Below are 15,585 nucleotides of genomic sequence, written 5' to 3'. Positions count from 1 at the left end.
CCACGGTGACCTGATTGTCGGAGAATATTCAAACATGGTGACCCTGTAGATACACAAAAAGGTTTTTGACTGCCTGCTCTATGGCTGTTAGCTCTTTCAGGTTGGAGGACATTTCCAACTGATGGCATTCTCACCTATCCTGGATCAAGATTTCCCCCATGTGGGCCCCCCAACCCGTAGGGCTTGCGTCTGTGGTGACTACCCGGGTTTCGTTATATTCCCAGGGCACCCCTCTGGCTAGATTGTTCTCATCTAGCCACCACTCAAGGGATCTCAAGGTATGTTGGGACAGAGTCAACTGGCCTTCTAGATAGCCACCCAGGATCTTTTGATGGCATTAAACCTCGCCCTGTAGCACCCTTGTATGGAACTGGGCCCATCGGACTGTGGGGATGCAGGATGAGAGAGAACCCAGTAGGGACATTGCTTTCCTGAGAGTCATGGTAGGGCTATTGGAATCGTTCAAGACCTGATGACTTAGGCCAGGGGTCCTCAAACTACGGCCCGCGGGCCACATGCGGCCCGCCAAGGACTTTTATCCGGCCCCCCGCCAGGCCGACATTGAACTTATGAACTGCACTGCAGTTCAATGCCGGCGGGCCCTGTAATCGCGGGCGGGACGAGGCGCCGAGGAAAGGCGTTACGCAGCCCTCCGTACGCAACAGAGCACAGTGCACACAGACGGCCTGATTATCATCACGCCGCCTGCGCGGCCTGATGACGTCACGCCGCCTGTGTGCCTGTGCAGGAAGAAGACTGAGATGAGCGGGCGCCTCTTCAGAGCAGCGGGGGACATAGGTGAGTACTTTTTTTTTTTTTAACGCCGGGTCCTATTGGGGTCATTTACCTGTCTAATGGGGACATGTGCTGCCTAATGGGGACCTGTGCTGCCTAATGGGGACATTTATCTGCCTAATGGGGACATTTACCTGCCTATTGGGGACCTGTGCTGCCTAATGGGGACATTTACCTGCCTATTGGGGACCTGTGCTGCCTAATGGGGACCTGTGCTGCCTAATGGGGACATTTACCTGCCTATTGGGGACCTGTGCTGCCTATTGGGGACCTGTGCTGCCTATTGGGGACATTTACCTGCCTATTGGGGACCTTTGCTGCCTATTGGGGACATTTACCTGCCTATTGGGGACCTGTGCTGCATATTGGGGACATTTACCTGCCTATTGGGGACCTGTGCTGCCTAATGGGGACCTGTACTGCCTAATGGGGACATTTACCTGCCTATTGGGGACCTGTGCTGCCTATTGGGGACCTGTGCTGCCTATTGGGGACATTTACCTGCCTATTGGGGACCTGTGCTGCCTATTGGGGAAATTTACCTGCCTATTGGGGACCTGTGCTGCCTATTGGGGACATTTACCTGCCTATTGGGGACCTATGCTGCCTATTGGGGACATTTACCTGTCTATTGGGGACCTGTGCTGCCTATTGGGGACATTTACCTGCCTTTTAGGGACCAATGTTGCCTATTGGGGATTCTTGCACCACACCAGTCTGAGACTGAGGTAAAAGTGGAGTTCCACCAATATGGGCACTGGTGAGGCTGCATTGATGTGCACTGATCAGGCTGCGCTGATGGGCACTGATCAGGCTGCATTGATGGGCACTGATCAGGCTGCGCTGATGGGCACTGATCAGGCTGCGCTGATGGGCACTGATCAGGCTGCATTGATGGGCACTGATCAGGCTGCATTGATGGGCACTGATCAGGCTGCATTGATGGGCACTGATCAGGCTGCATTGATGGACACTGATCAGGCTGCATTGATGGGCACTGATCAGGCTGCATTGATGGGCACTGATCAGGCTGCGCTGATGGGCACTGATCAGGCTGCGCTGATGGGCACTGATCAGGCTGCATTGATGGGCACTGATCAGGCTGCATTGATGGGCACTGATCAGGCTGCATTGATGGGCACTGATCAGGCTGCATTGATGGACACTGATCAGGCTGCGCTGATGGGCACTGATCAGGCTGCGTTGATGGGCACTGATCAGGCTGCATTGATGGGCACTGATTAGGCTGCATTGATGGGCACTGATCAGGCTGCATTGATGGGCACTGATCAGGCTGCATTGATGGACACTGATCAGGCTGCATTGATGGGCAGTGCAGTCTGTATGTCTCTGTGTGGGCAGTTTTATTGCTGGTATATTGTTTTGGTAGCGCTGTATATATGTTGGTATTTTACTAATAGCAATTTTGAATCCCTAGGAAGCAATGATATCAAGAAAGAGAAAAAATTGACTCGAAGTGTAGGATATTCGAAGAACCCAAAAAATCGGTAAGTTTGATGATTTAACTTCATTTTTAATATAGTATTTGTTCCTATTTTTGTTTTATTACCTCTAAATAAGATATGTGCAGTGTGCACAGGAATTTATTCATAATTTTTTTTAAACTATATTCCGGCCCTCCAATGGTCCGAGGGACCGTGATCTGGCCCCCTGTTTAAAAAGTTTGAGGACCCCTGACTTAGGCGAACTAATTTTTCGAGTGGAAGACGACACTCCTGATTCTGCGAGTCTAGGGTTAAGCCCAAGAACTGCTGGACTTTCATAGGCTGTAGGCGGGACTTCTTAATGTTTAATAGCCACCCTATCCGCTCCAGAGCTGATTTTGCTTTTTGCAATTGATCCAGACAATGGACTGCTGTTTTGCCTACAATAAGGAAGTCATCCAGGTAAGGGATTACTAGGATGTTGCTTCCCGCAGATGGGCCATAACCTCCGCTATAACTTTAGTGAACACCCAGGGGGGGCGACTGCTATACCAAAGGGAAGTGCGACATTTTGAAAATGCTGTAACGACCCCTGTAAATGAACTGCCACTCTAAGGAAACACTGATGAGACGCATAGATGGTGTGATGGTGTGATATGTTATGTGGATATCATTTTTTGTATATTCCTATTTTTCTATTTCAGTTATTTTCATAGTGTTTTTCTTATTACATTGTAAGTCTACAGCCTCACTGTATCTGTCTCTTGATGACCCCCTGTAGTGCATTAATTCCTAAGGCCCTTTGTTCTCCTCTGGGAGGCCATGAAACTGCCCCAGCTTGTTTGACTACCCCTGGACAAGGAAGGGGGTGGGGAGAACGGCAGCTGGACAGGTCAGTTCCGGTGTGGACAGGATCGTGTACAGACAGCACTTCAGAGAGAGAAGGACCCATTTTATCCTCTGGTGCTAGAGTTTTGGAATCTCGTTTCCCTGGACATTTTATCCTGATACTGGACTGCATTCTTATTCTGGACTATCTTATCCTTTGTGTGGTGGACTGAATATGGACCTTTTCGTATTTTTGCCTGAATAAAGGTCTTGGAATTGTTCACTCTTCGCTTGCTCTGTTGATTGTGTGATACCAGAGAAGGACCTCGTGACAGATGGGTATATGGTAATAAGCGTCTTTTAAATCCAACATCACCATAAAACAATTTTCAAACAGTAATTTTATTGTGGAACTGATCGTTTCCATTTTGAAAGGTCGAACGACCAGGTATCTGTTGAGTGCCTTCAGATTGATTATGGTCCTGTAAGAATTATTTGGTTTACGGACCAAAAATAGGGGGGAGTAGAAGCCTTCGCCCTTCTCCGCCTCTGGTACCTTTATCAGTACTCCTTTCTGACATAGGTCAACAACTTTGGTCTCTAGGGCAGTCTGTTTCGCCAGGGAAGACCTGAGCGGGGTGACCCTAAAACTGTTCTGGGGGACACAGGCAAATTCTATCTTTAGGCCTGAGGCTACCAACCCCAGGATCCAGTTACTGTTTGAGATCTGCGACCAGGCTTGGCAGAAGGCCGATAGTCTACCTCCCACCGGGGCCTCTAGTCATTGGGGAGGTTTCTTGGTCTCACGGGATGCTTCCTGGCGTCCCCCTCCAAACATAAACCTGGTACCTTTTTTCTTTTTATCTTCCCATCTGCCCCGGTCCCTGGATGACCTCCTCCGAAAAAATCTCTTCCTAGCAAAGGGATGTCTATAGGAAGGGGTGGGCAGGGAAGGGAATTTCTTTTTATCGTCGCCAGCCTTCTCCAGGAGTTCATCTAGGACTGGTCCAAATAGATATTCCCCCTCACACGGGATAGAGAAAAGCCGGGATCTGGCCTGGATATCCCCGGGCCAGTATTTCAGCCATATAGCGGCAATTGATAGCCCTGCGGCCTTGGCCGCCATTCTTGCGGAAACTGCCGAAGCGTCGGCTAAAAAGGCTGCTGCATCCTGGATGGTAGTTAGGGTTTTCAAGATAGATTCCCTCAAGGCTCTGTCCTCTAACTGCGTTTCCAGCTGGTCCAGCCAGACCATCATAGATCTGGATGTGCAGGTAGCTGCTACTGCTGGTCTAAGGGCGCCCGCTTCCCATGTGCCTTTCAAGTAGGAGTCCGCCTTTTTATCCAGCTGATCCTTTAAAGAGACCATGTCATTAAAGGGGATAGCGGATTTTTTGGATGCCTTAGCCACTGCTGCATCCAATTTCGGGGCTTTGTCCCATTTATTTACCACAGGGTCCTCAAAGGGATATCGCAGTTTAAAAGCTGGTGGTAGGGAGCCTTTCCTTTCTGGTTTCCTCCATCCCTATTAATTAAATTTTGGACCTTGTCGTTTAACGGGAACGACTTACGTTTCCTGGGGTCTAAACCCCCGAACATTAGGTCCTGTGTTGACCGTTCTGGTTTTGCGTCTGTTACCCCCATGGTAGCCCTGACTGCCTTGACTAGTTTGTCCACTTGTTCCAGACCTAGGCAGAAACGACTGGCGTCTTCCTCTGAAGAGGACGCAGATGCGGAGGTGAAGGACTCTGAGGAGTCTTCATTTCCTCTAGGGTCAGCTGAAGAGCCTGACCCTGAGAAAATTGCTCTCTTTCTCTTCCTAGACAACTCCCCCTGGGGTACGGATTTTAGGGCTTTAACCTCCATCCTGATAATTTCCCTTGTACCGAAGTCAGGGGTTTCTTCCACCACCGTCTGCCGTATGCATGACTGGCACAGCCTTTTAGGGTAGGCATCCTGCAAGGGGCATTTGCAAAGGGCGCATTCCCTGTTTTTTGCCTTGTCAGCGCATTTCTTCCCCTATAGGAGGAAAACATAAGGGGAACACTGCATCAGGGCACATTCACGAAGGTCTCTTACCCTGAGCAGAAGGCGTAGGTACCGGATCACGGGGAGGGCGAGCTGGATCCTTCGGCCTGGAGGAACTTCTATAGCTGGATTGTCCAGTTCGTTTTTTCTTTTGCTGGGAGCTGGTTTGGGACCTCTCTGAGGTACGTTCCTGCTCTTGGTCCAGCTGGGCCACGGGAGCTTCCGGCTCATCCATTCCTGCACCTGAGCTGAAGCTGTTCTGCAGTGCTTCTGTGCCCTTTTCTTCCCCCCGGCAATCCGGGTTCACAGGTGTCATGGCCAGGGGCCGATTCTTGCTCCCCCCTTTCCCCCCGACGTCCATGGGTACTTCCCCCCCGTGCGCCGGCCCCTGTCGCTCTGTCGGCGCCCGCGCCGCTGCGCCCGGCTACGCACAGGAAGAAAAAGCCAGCCGGCATCCGACTTCTGGTTCGGTGCCACTGGGCCCGCCCCCCGCCGACCGCGTCACTTCCAGTCTGAGCGAACCCGCGGGGACGCGCAGGCCACCAGTGCCATGGCGGCGCCCGACCCCGCACAATGCTCCCCGCACACCACCGAGGCACAGCCGCACGCCCCCGACCGCGGCCTGGATGAAGGGAGACTGCACCAGCAGGCCCAAGACTGGGGTCCAGGGGGAGGATCCATACTTACCCGCCGGTGCCGGCCCAGGAGACAGGCATCCGCCGGACCCTGCTTCCACCTGCCCCGCACACTGATGTGGAACCCTACCCGGGCCACCGTGGTGCTTCCAGGGGACTCCGCACTGCCCGAGGCAGGAGACCCCCCCGCTACCTGAGTCGGCCAGCCAGCCTGGGAATTCCTTTGTCCATGATGGCATGATCTGTAGGGAATCCTGTCCTCCAGGACCAGGAAACGAACTGATGCGTGGGAGAGGTGCCGCCCTTAAGTATCTGTAGGAGTTCCTGTTCCTGGAGGGCGGATCCCCTCTCTCAGGTGGTGCTGTCATGGACGACCGAATAAATAATTATTTTTGCATCGCTTTATTCTGCGAACTATAACTTTTTATTTTTTCACTGATGACGCTATGTGGCGGCTCATTTTTTGCGGGACGAGATGCCGTTTTCAGCGGTACCACGGTTATTTATATCCATATTTTTGATCGCGTGTTATTGCTCTTTTTGTTCGGCGGTATGATGATAAAGCATTGTTATTTTCTTTGCTTTTTATTTTTTTTTTAAGGGGTTCACTAAAGGGGTTAACTAATGGGACAGTTTTATAGGGCAGGTTGTTACGGATGCGGCGATACTAAATATGTGTACTTATATTGTTTTTTTTTATTTAAAAAAATGAATTTATAAGGGATTATTTTTTTTATGTAGTGATTTTTTTATAAATTATTTTTACCCTTAATAATAATAATAATAATCTTTATATAGTACCAACATATTCCGCAGCGCTTTACAGTTTTTATTTTTTTTAATTTATTACTTTGTCCCAGGGGGGAACGGTTTTAGGAAGTTTCGCCCCCAGCAGTTCGCCCCCAGCATTTCGCCCCCAGCAGTTCGCCCCCAGCAGTTCGCCCCCAGGTACACTTCGCCCCCGAATATTTCGCCCCCAGCATTTCGCCCCCAGGTTGTTTCGCCCGCACACATTTCGCCCCCAGCAGTTCGCCCCTGGATGTTTTGCCCCCGGATGTTTCGCCCCCAGCAGTTCGCCCCCGGATGTTTCGCCCCCGGATGTTTTGCCCCCAGCAGTTCGCCCCCGGATGTTTCGCCCCCCGCAGTTCGCCCCCGGATGTTTCGCCCCCGGATGTTTCGCCCCCGGATGTTTCGCCCCCGGATGTTTCGCCCCCAGCAGTTCGCCCCCGGATGTTTCGCCCCCAGCAGTTCGCCCCCGGATGTTTCGCCCCCAGTAGTTCGCCCCCGGATGTTTCGCCCCCGGATGTTTCGCCCCCGGATGTTTCGCCCCCAGCAGTTCGCCCCCGGATGTTTCGCCCCCAGCAGTTCGCCCCCGGATGTTTCGCCCCCAGCAGTTCGCCCCCAGATGTTTCGCCCCCAGCAGTTCGCCCCCAGCAGTTCACCCCCGGATGTTTCGCCCCCAGCAGTTCGCCCCCGGATGTTTCGCCCCCAGCAGTTCGCCTCCAGCAGTTCACCCCCGGATGTTTCGCCCCCAGCAGTTCGCCCCCAGCAGTTCGTACCCGGATGTTTCGCCCCCAGCAGTTCGCCCCCGGATGTTTCGCCCCCGGATGTTTCGCCTCCGGATGATTCACCCCCAGCAGTTCGCCCCCAGATGTTTCGCCCCCAGCAGTTCGCCCCCGGATGTTTCGCCCCCAGCAGTTCGCCCCCGGATGTTTCGCCCCCAGCAGTTCGCCCCCAGCAGTTCTCCCCCGTATGTTTCGCCCCCAGCAGTTCGCCCCCAGCAGTTCGCCCCCGGATGTTTCACCCCCGGATGTTTCACCCCCAGCAGTTCGCCCCCGGATGTTTCGCCCCCGGCAGTTCGCCCCCAGCAGTTCTCCCCCAGATGTTTCACCCCCAGCAGTTCGCCCCCAGCAGTTTGCCCCCCGGATGTTTCACCCCCGGATGTTTCGCCCCCAGCAGTTCGCCCCCGGATGTTTCGCCCCCAGCAGTTCGCCCCCGGATGTTTCATCCCCAGCAGTTCGCCCCCAGATGTTTTGCCCCCAGCAGTTCGCCCCCGGATGTTTTGTCCCCAGCAGTTCGCCCACAGCAGTTCACCCCCGGATGTTTCGCCCCCTGCTTTTTGCCCCCAGATGTTTCGGCCCCAAATTAGGCAGGGAATTTTGGCCTTGTGTTTTAGCCCTAAGACCGCTTTCACAGTAGCCACTTTCCCAAGTGCTAAGCACTGGAAAATCGCTAAGAAGATTGCCAATTTTGAATATACTACATGGTGGCCCGATTCTAATGTATTGGGTATTCTAGAAGGCACAGCCACGTGGTATGTTGCACAGGTTATGTAGTATATTGGACAGTCCACGTAGTACATTGTACAGGCCACGTAGTATATAGGACAGCCGACGTAGTATTTTGGACAGCGCACGTAGTAAATTGCACAGTCCACGTAGTAAATTGCACAGTGCACATAGTAAATTACACAGCGCACATAGTATATTGGCCAGCCAACGTAGTATATTGCACTGGTCACATAGTATATTGCACTGTCCACGTAGTCTAGGAATGTGGGCACTATATTCGTGTTTAAAAAAAAATAATAAAGATATACTCACCTCAGCCACGGGCCCTGAAGTCCTTGCGCCTCTCTGCAGTGCTGGCGGTGGCTTCCGGTCTGAGTGTAGGACCTGCGATGATGTCGCGGTCACATGACCGTGACATCATCGCAGGTCCTGGACGGTGTGCATTGGAGAGAAGCGCGGAGGACAGCGCGACGTTGGAGGGGGTGAGAACAACTTTTTTTTTATCATTATTATTTTTAACATTACATCTTTTCACTATTGATGCTGCATAGGCACCATCAATAGCGAAAAGTTGGTCACACAGGGTTAATAGCAGCGTTAACGGAGTGCGGTACACCGCGATCCGTTAACGCTGGCATTAACCCTGTGTGAGCGGTCAGCGGTGAGTAAAGGGCAGTGAAGCAGCGGCCATTTTTATGGCAGACTGTGACCGTCGCTGATTGGTCGTGGGCGTTTTGCCACGACCAATCAGCGACTTGGATTTACATGACAGACGCCACGACCAATGAATATACGAATAAAACGTTACAGACAGAAAGACGAAAGTGACCCTTAGACAATTATATAGTAGATAAGTCAATGGCTAGAAAAGCGAGGTGTTGTTTCGGCCAGCTCTTTTTATTTTATTACAGGAGCTATTTTTGAGCACTTCATCAATAGCCTGTATCTTATGGGTCATTACCGAGAGCGCTCACAAAAGCGCTCTGAAAAATGCCAGTAAAGCACGTGCTTTGGAGTTCTAAAACAGTGGCAGCATAAGGGTGCTTTCACACTTCCGCTACATATGCACTACAGGCCGCCCGTTCGCTTCTGTAATGCCGCATTCCGCTAACCTGCAGCGGAACGAAAAGAAGAAAATGCTCTTCTTTTTGTTCTGACACTGATAGCGGAATGCGGCATTACGAAAGCGAACGGGCGTCTGCAGATCGTGGAACCCAGCCGTTCACTTCTATGGGCAATGCAAGCGGAATGCCAGCATTCAGCCAGCATTGCCCTGGGGTCAGCTGGATGTCAGATCCAGAGCGGATCGACCTCTGACGGCCACAAACACAAGTGTGAAACCACTCTAAAATTACAGTGTGCTAGAGGCCTAAAATCTAAACAATTTTGAACTTTTACCTGACCAAGCACTGACCTGCTTTGCTGCAAGTTTTGTTGAAGATGTAACAAGTAGCATGGTCACATGTCCTGCAAGTTACATTAGACTAGCTTTTATTCCATCTGTATATCAGAATATAGCAGTGTCTGGAATCTCCACAAAGAGAGAAGTGTACTGCCACAAAAAATCAGTCAGCTTCCACAGCAATTCACTTTCTACAACTATGAATTCAGTTCTGTCCAAACGTGGAAGGAGCAAGTTGGTCCATGAGAATCACATTTACTTATTTTCCAAACGAACCGCTGACGATGTTCATTCCATCTGGGTATGTGAAAAACGGTCGACTTGCAAGGGACGTGTTTGGACCAATGAAGAATCTGGCGAAGTTGTGAAAGTAGTCAATCTTCACAATCACGCAGCACAAGCTGCAAGACCTGAAGCAATCCGACTTGTTAATGAGGCTGTGACCAGGGCAAGGACAACACAGGAGACACCACAACAGATTCTCACAGACGTCGTTTCAGGAGCCCATTCTAATGTTGCAGCACTTCTCCCAAGGAAAGCATCACTGAAGAGGACAATACGATTAGCAAGGCAACTTGGCAATATCCCAAGGTTACCTCAAACCCTTGATCAACTTGTTATCCCCCTCGAGTTCCAGGAGATCAGTATTGATGGTGTCCAGCAGCAGTTCCTTCTGCATGACTCTGGTAAGCTACTTAACCATTTAACATTGTATTAAAACAATTCCATTATGCATAATTATTGCAAAGTTTATTTTGCACAAATGTGAAAAATGTTACACTATAAGGTGCTGATATAAAATACTATGTGATTTTTGCCTTCAAGGGAAACTTTGAGGGTAATATAATGTAGTGAGGCCTACTGATTCCAACTAGTGTTGGCCGATCACTGGAAAGATAGGATCAGATCGGGCTGATCATACCGAAAGATTGGAATTAATTCAGATCCAATCTCCAGAGCTAGATGTAGATATATATATATATATATATATATGCACACTGTACGCCCGAACAGTGTGTGTGTGTATATATATGTGGGTGGGTGATGGTGGTCTGGCACTTTTGGAACTTTGAAATGCAATAAAGGATTTGTATAGGACTTCAGGAGCGCGGAGGTCTTTCTTCATGGATGCATGTTAAGTACGGGCGGAAGCCAACCCCTGCTCTAGCAGCACACTGAGTCCTCAGCAACAATCTCAGTTGAGCCACTCTTCTTCCAGCTTTCTTGCATATATATAATGGCCCCAAGCTGCGCTGTTAAAAAATAAACAAACCCAGTTATTCAACTCTCTCTCCGGTGTCCAGCGCTGTCTCCGGCGGTGCAGGGAATTCCGAAATCCCAATGCTATGCATTCTGGGTTGTGCATCACCACCTCTGCACATGTGCCGGGCTGTTCTGTGACGTGATGTGGTGCTCTCCCAGGACCGTCTAGTGAGCGGTCCTGGGATCACTCTCCACTGTAGTTATAGTACGGCAGGCACAGAGGCGGCGATGCGCCGCCTGGATTTCGGGATTCCCTGCACTGCTGGGCTAGGAGCCGGAGCCAGTACTGGACACTGGAGAAAGAGGTGAGTAACTGGGTTTGTTTATTTTTTAACAGCGCAGCCTGGAGCCATTTACTAAAGCTAAATATGCACACACGCTGTACACCTGTATAGTGTGTGTGTGTGTGTGTGTATATATATATATATATATATATGCGCACACTGTTCGGGAGTGTATGCCCGGACAGTGTTTTCAGATTACGGAGGATTCCGATTTCTAATTCAGATCGTCATCATGATCTGGCTACAAATCGGATCGTAATTTAAAATAACGATCAGCCTGAAAATCGTAATAAATTACGATCTTCAGTGATCGGACCGGCCAACACTAATTCCAAATATGCAGCATTGTACTGGCCATACCTGTCCTGGATGCTGCCCCGGAGTTCAGCCTCGCCTGTCTGCGGCATGCACGGACTGAACTGCCATCGCCGGCTGATTCCTCGGCTCTCGTAGTTCAGTCCTGCAGATCCGTGGACAGGTCGGGCTGAACTCCGGAGCTCAGGTGAGATACGCCATGATTTGCAGATGCGTTTTGCCTGCTGCTTCCAAGCACTTTTTAAGCACTTTGCAAGCGCTTTGGCAAAACGCTTCTGCAAATAGGGGACGTGGCCAAGCTCTGCTATGGGCGTGGCCATGCCCTGCTATGGCCTAAACCGAGCGTATTTGGCGTGGTTTGCAGGCATTTTTCGGGAGGTTTCCCTCTTGCCCATTCCCATTCCTTCCGGGATCCGCCGGAAAATAGCTTTGAAGCTATTTTCCGGTGGGGCGTTTTCCGGCCCCGGCCGGAATCTGCCCGTAACCCGCACCATAGACATGAAAGGGCGGGTTTCAGGCAGGAAACACAGCACGGAATACGCCTGTAAATCCAGCTTGTCTGGATAAAGCCTGAGGCCTTGTGCCCACTGACGGAAGGGGATTGTGGAGCGCTGTGGGGCTCACTGCTCCGGGCTGCGGAGGGCATTTCCCTCAGCCGGGCCAGCTGCAGTTCATGGGCTCTCTGAGCTTAGGCCTCCCGCTCAGCTCTCTGCTCTTCCCGAGCTTGCTGGATCAGCTGCAGACGTCCAACATCGTCTTCGGCAGGGAGCTGCTGTAGGGCCATTTGTAGACAGCGGTCCATGATTTCCTGGCTGCCGGTCAGGCTGACCTGCACCAGCTGGACCTCCGCGGCTGCAATTGCGGCTGTGAGTATTTAATGTGAGATATGAACAGAGTCTTCTGATTAGGATATTTTTTTTGTGAATTTATCCCAAAACTCTGTCTGCTGCTTGTTACACTTTTTCTGTTATTTCCTCTACTAATACTTTCATTTTAAATTAGGAAATGGACACAGCCGTATGTTGATATTTGGAACAAGAGACAATCTCCATCTACTGGCACAAAGTAAAGAGTGGTTTGCTGATGGCATGTTTTTCACTACACCAGCCTTGTTTAAGCAACTTTACACAATCCATGTAGTCCACAGCGGCCTTGTTGTTCCTGTAGTGTACACCTTGCTGACAGACAAGAGCCGTTCTACATACCAGAGGTTGCTGCAAGAGCTGAAGAACTTGCAGCCTGGACTGCAGCCAGACAACCTGATGTTGGATTTTGAACTAGCTGCAATACAGGCATTTGAAAGTGAATTCCCCAACCTTGTGAAGACTGGTTGCTTTTTCCACCTTTCACAGTCGGTTTGGCGTAAAGTTCAAAATGAAGGACTCAAGATGCAATACCAAGGTGACCATGAATTTGCCCGTTGGATACGCATGATACCTGCCCTGGCCTTTCTACCACCACAGAATGTTGTGCAATCATTTGAAGAATTGGTGGAAGATCCTGACTTTCCACAAGAAGCAATACCTATTGCCAACTATTTTGAAGACAGCTATATCGGTCGAATGAATCGCAGAGGACGTCAGGCACCTTTGTTTCCAGTTCAATTCTGGAATGTGTATGAACGAACATTGAATGATCAACAGCGAACAAATAATGATGTCGAAGGATGGCACCGTAGCTTTCAAGAAACATGTGGTACTCTTTTCCAAAATATATACCGGTTCATTAACTGTCTGAAACATCAGCAAGAGCTCCATAGTTTTGAAATTATTCAGATAATAGCAGGAAATCCCATCGCTGCAAGAAACAAAAAGTATGCTGCAATTTCAGCAAGGGTTAAACGTATCGTGCAAGATTTCTATAATAGAAGCTTGATGGATTATCTGAGAGGCATTGCCTACAGCTTTGATTTTTAGTTCATGGTCACATATTGTATGTTTTGAGAGCAGTGTTTTTAGCTGTAAAATAATTCAAGCATTATAACCTGCAATTTGTATTTTCTCTTTTTCTCTAATCCTTCCCCTCTATACCTTTTTATGTTTCTTGTTAAAACAGTTTTGATATATACAGTTAAAGCATAACTCTGCAAAAAACATGTTATGTTATAGTACCTGTGCCCATGATATTCATTTCCAAAGGAGACCTTCTAGCAGCTTCACTTCTGTGTGAAAAGTCTCATCCAAGTTAAAGCTCCATGTGCTGCAGGATTTCAGTGGTTGCTAAGGAGGTTGTTTCTCCTTAGTAGCAGTACTTGTGGATGGATTCTAGAGGGCGTGGCTGCACAGGAGCATGCAGCTAACAATATATTCCCTATGATGTATAAAGGGCTGCTGGTTTACAGCCCTCTGCAAAGCCCCCCCTATGTGTTCCGTTCTGTAACGGCTTTACACAGGCAGGGGGGAGCCCTCCTCTTGTCCAGGACAGAGCACATGAGCGGAGGGTGAAGGAGAGCTTTGCAGAGGGCTGTGAACAAGCAGCCCTGAATGTATCATAGGGAGCCAGGATCCGTTCTGCTCCCAAGGGGGCACGACCTCCTTAGTAACCAATGAAATCCTACTATTTTCCTGTCTGTTTGTAAAATTACTCATCTAGAAAACAAAGTTTGAGAATAAAAAAAACTAATTTGATCAGAATTGTATATCTTAGACTCATATGGTGTATTATTAGTGATAAGCAAACCTGCCAATGTTCAGTTCAGGCAGGTTTTTCCCGGATGCGAAAGATCCAGGAGCAAATTGCTAGAGGCAAAACATCCAGGGATGAACTGCTGGGGGCGAACTGACAGGGGGCGAAACATCCAGGGGCGAAACATCCGGGGGCGAACTGCTGGGGGCGAAACATCTGGGGACGAACTGCTGGGGGCGAACTGCTGGGGGCAAAACATCCGGGGGCGAAACATCCGGGGGCGAACTGCTGGGGGCGAAACATCCGGGGGCGAACTGCTGGGGGCGAAACATCCGGGGGCGAAACATCTGGGGGCGAACTGCTGGGGGCGAACTTCTGGGGGCGAAACATGCGGGGGCAAACTGCTGGGGGCGAAACATCTGGGGGCAAACTGCTGGGGGTGAAACATCCGGGGGCAAACTGTTGGGAGCAAAATATCCGGGGGTGAACTGCTGGGGGCGAAACATCCGGGGGCGAAACATCCGGGAGTGACCTGCTGGGGGCGAAACATGCGGGGGCGAACTGCTGTGGGCGAACTGCTGGGGGCGAAACATCCGGGGGCGAACTGCTGAGGGCGAAACATGCGGGGGCGAACTGCTGGGGGTGAAACATCCGGGGGCGAACTGCTGGGGGCAAACTGCTGGGGGCGAAACATCCGGGGGCGAACTGCTGGGGGCGAACTGCTGGGGGCGAAACATCCGGGGGCGAACTGCTGGGGGCGAAACATCTGGGGGCGAAACATCCGGGGGCGAAACATCCGGGGGCGAAACATCCGGGGGCGAAACATCCGGGGGCAAACTGCTGGGGGCGAAATGTGCGGGGCAAACTGCTGGGGGCGAAACATCCGGGGGCGAAACATTCGGGGGCGAAACATCCGGGGGCGAAACATCCGGGGGCGAAACATCCGGGGGCGAACTGCTGGGGGCGAAATGTGCGGGGGCGAAATGTGCGGGGGCGAACTGCTGGGGGCGAAATGTGCGGGGGCAAAATGTGCGGGGGCGAAACAACCTGGGGGCGAAATGCTGGGGGCGAAATGTTCGGGGGCAAAGTGTACCTGGGGGCGAACTGCTGGGGGTGAACTGCTGGGGGCGAAATGCTGGGGGCGAAACATCCGGGGGCGAACTGCTGGGGGCGAACTGCTGGGGGCGAAACATCCGGGGGCGAACTGCTGGGGGCGAAACATCCGGGGGCGAACTGCTGGGGGCGAAACATCCGGGGGCGAAACATCCGGGGGCAAAACATCCGGGGGCGAAACATCCGGGGGCGAAACATCCGGGGGCGAACTGCTGGGGGCGAAATGTGCAGGGGCAAACTGCTGGGGGCGAAACATCCGGGGGCGAAACATCCGGGGGCGAAACATCCGGGGGCGAACTGCTGGGGGCGAAATGTGCGGGGGCGAAATGTGCGGGGGCGAACTGCTGGGGGCGAAATGTGCGGGGGCAAAATGTGCGGGGGCGAAACAACCTGGGGGCGAAATGCTGGGGGCGAAATGTTCGGGGGCAAAGTGTACCTGGGGGCGAACTGCTGGGGGTGAACTGCTGGGGGCGAAATGCTGGGGGCGAACTGCTGGGGGCGAAACTTCCAACTCCCGGGGGGAACATTACTGTAATGTGTTAGATCGCTGATCTGACAATT

This window comes from Dendrobates tinctorius, unplaced genomic scaffold (assembly GCF_039654945.1).
Source record: "Dendrobates tinctorius isolate UK_male_01 unplaced genomic scaffold, ASM3965494v1 ptg000133l, whole genome shotgun sequence".
In the NCBI taxonomy this organism is placed as follows: Eukaryota; Metazoa; Chordata; class Amphibia; order Anura; family Dendrobatidae; genus Dendrobates; species Dendrobates tinctorius.
The sequence above is the reverse complement of the archived record's forward strand: the minus strand, read 5'-3'. Positions refer to the sequence as shown.